Below are 3788 nucleotides of genomic sequence, written 5' to 3' on the forward strand. Positions count from 1 at the left end.
ACACACACACACACACACACACACACAAACACACACATACACGATGGCCTCCAGTTTCCTTCCACCAAATCCACTCACAAGGCTGTGGTCGATCCGAGGCTACAGTAGAAGACACTTGTCCAAGTTGCCACGTAGTGAAAGTGAACCCAGAACCATGTGGTTGGGAAACAAAGTTCTTACCTCATAGCCATATCTATGCATATACCGGAATTTAAAAAAATTATACTTTTTTCATGTAAACATTAGCCGGAGGACCGGACTAAACATTGTCGCGGAACGGAACCGGCCAGCAGGCTTTATATTTTGGCACTCCTGCTGTAACAGTTTCGAGAGAATTCTCACACAGTTTCTGAAAGGTTAGCTACTAAAGAAGAACCATCAGCTCAGTGAGATCAATCGTATATAACATTGTGGAGATGCGCCGCATTCTGATGTGAAGAATATCTTTCTCATGACGTGATTCTCGTTCTTCCAAGCCTCATCATGTGTAACAGGGCGGTTACGAGGCCGAGGTAAATATTGGATTTAAATTTTGGCACAAGGCCAGCAATTTCGGGGGATAGTGTAAATAGATTACATCGACTCCAGTGTTTGACTGGTACTTATATTATCAGCCCCGAGAGAATGAAGAGCAAAGTCGACCTCGGTAGTATTTGAACTGAGAACGTTGTCAGAAGAAATGCCGCTAAGTAGTTTTTCCGGTTCTTTAACGATTCTGCAAGCTCGCCGCTTTGACCGAGGTAATCTATACTATATATAAAACAGAGATGTGTGTGTAATCGCTTTTCACGTGAAATCGACTTCACCAAATGCTTCCATACTTGTGATGCATGAATAATTTGACCTCGGATAAATGTTAGGCTCTTTATTTGATTTTTTTAATTAAAAATAAATAATATTGCTCTATATTTAGGATTCACTTCTTTAAAAAGGTTCCTCGATGTCAACTTCCGGTATTGACGTAACAACGGCAAAAAGCTTCACTCTCTATTTTGTGTGTTCGTGTGTATGAGAAAGAGAGAGAAAGAGAGAGAGAGAGAAAGAGTAAATACTACATACACACCGCTCTCTCACTCTGTCTCACACACATACACACGCACACACACACCCCGTGACTCACTCACACTCTGTCTCTTACAAACACACACATACATATATGTATACAACCATATTTACAAAGACACACGTGTGTATGCTCGCGCGTGCGTGTTTGTAAGAGACAGAATGTGAGTGAGTCAAGGGCTGTGTTGTCATATGCATACATCCAAAGATGTATGTATATTTATGCATGTACGTATACATGACAACAAACCTCTCTCTCTCACTCACACTCTGTCTCTTACAAACACACACATACATAAATGTATACAAACATATTTACAAAGACACACGTGTGTATGCGCGCGCGTGCGTGCGTGCGTGGGGGGTTCCACAATCGCCATTTATTTCAATTACTCTTGTGAGGATATTCACGTAAATCATTTTTTTCATTTAATCTCCATTTTAATTTTCGTAAAAGTCTCCAAGTACCAATGAGGCTTTTTGGCACATTTTCAATTTTCCCCATTCATGAGAGGCGCCCAGCCATCATTCATCTGAGAGTCCATCTATAGAATGTCCTCAAATTTCTATACAGCATATTTTGCCTTTTTTTTCTTCAAGTATATAAGCAACAATTTCATTCCCGAGCAACGCCGGGTGCCTCTGCTAGTTTTAAATAATTCCGAAACCAGAATACGGCCTTTTCTGATTGTCATTACTGGACTGAAGGGTGTAGACTTCTGCCCTTCAGCTACTTGATCGAGCATCCTTTTGTGGAATTGGTGAAGTAAATAAAATTGTGCGGGCAACCAAACTCTCGGAGCACATCTTAGAATAAAATTTTCACTTAAACGTGCGTGCGCGCGCGGCCGACATATATACTGAACATTTAAGTGAGGTATTCCAAGCATAAGAGGCAGCAGAAAATTGTACAACAGAGGAAGGAAGAGGAGGAGGAGGAGGAGGAGGAGATGGAGGAGGAGAAGGAAGAGCTGAGGATGAGAAGGAGGGGGAATCGAAAAAGACGATGAGAAGAAGGAGAGAAGGATGAGATAGGAAGAAGGAGGAGAAAACAAATTGGAAGGAGTAGAATTAGAAAACGAAAGAGAAGGAGGAGGAGATGATGATGGAGAAGAAGAAGAAGAAGAAGAAGAAGAAGAAGAAGAAGAAGAAGGTGTGGTGGAGGATGGAAGAGAAGACGGGAAATGAAGCAAATTAGCATTAATAGCAATAACAACAACAACAACAGCAACATATAAAAGACGTCGAAGGAAAAACTAAGAACGAAGAAGGAAAGAAAACAGAAGCAAAAATAAATAAATAAGAAAAGCATAAGAACAAGAAGACGAATATGACTGGAAAAAACAACAACAAAAAACCTCCCAAAATAATAGATCTATTGATTAATTGATTTGGTCAGCCGAGAGTCATTAATTAGTAGACAGTCCTAATTATAGAAATACATGGGTTTGAAACCGCTAATTAAAATTATCGCGAAAACAAGCTGACAAAAAGTTTTCCAGAGGAACTCACAGAAACCTTTGGAAAGTTATAATTAAAGAAATACGCCCGGAATATAGAAGCGATACCATTTACCATTTTGATTCTTTTGAACAAATTCTCTCAATAAAAAATAAATAATTCTTGTAATTCAAGAATTCTTTTGTTTGAGATGTTCCGTCTTATTGTTGTTATTCAAGAGTCGGGGGTTTGGTGGATGGGTTGGGCTGGCAGTTGATGTTGTTGATGTTGTTGTTGATGTTGCTGTTGATGCGGTTTAATTGTGGTTTATGCTGCGGTTAGAGTTGTTGCATTTATTATCGTTGTTGCATTTGTTACAATAGTTGTTATTGCTGCTGTTGTGGTTGGGAATATTTCCTATGCCCTTCATTTTGTTATTGTTTTCTGTTCTTCTTTTCATTTTCCTGCTGAGGCTGGTGTTGTTGTTGTTGTTGTCATCGGTGGTGGTGGTGGTGGTAGTGGTGGTAGTGGTGGTTGTTCTTGTAGTATTGCTGACGTGAGCAATAATGCTGGTGTTAGAGATGGTGTTAATATCATTATTGTTGTTGGGGGTGGTGCTGGTGATGTGGGCGGTGGTGGTGATAGCGACGGCGGGGATAGCGATGATGGTACTGAGGCTGGTGATAGTGCTAGGGGGGGGGGTGATGGCGGCGGTGGTGATCGGGATAGTGGCAGTGGCCGCCGTTGTCTCAGGATACTGTGAAATTCGTTATTATTGGCGGTGGTGGTTACGGAGATGATGGTTATTGCGGTAGTGGTTGTGGTAGTTGCGGTGTTAGTAATGATGATGATGCTGATGATGATGATGATGACGACGACGACGATGATGGCGGCGGCAGTAATAATGGAGAGGGATTGTCTTAATATTTCCATTTCGTTTTCCATTGTTAGATTCCATCTTTGCACATTTACCATTAATTTGCTAGTTTTGTTTATTTGTTATTTCAATTATTTATTTTATGTATCGTTTATATGTTTGTTGTAGATAGTTATATTTGTGTAAAGGAGTGTGTGGGCGCGCGGGAGCGTGTGTGCGCGTGTGTGCGTGTATACATACATACATAGATATACATACATATATATATACACACAAATATATATATATGGTTCTAGATATGTATACATGTGCATACATGTATATATCGAATATACGTTTATGTATGTGTGTATATATACGTACACACACACACACACACACATATATACACATGCATATATGTGTGTAT

Source organism: Octopus bimaculoides, chromosome 12, assembly GCF_001194135.2.
Source record: "Octopus bimaculoides isolate UCB-OBI-ISO-001 chromosome 12, ASM119413v2, whole genome shotgun sequence".
Taxonomy (NCBI): Eukaryota; Metazoa; Mollusca; class Cephalopoda; order Octopoda; family Octopodidae; genus Octopus; species Octopus bimaculoides.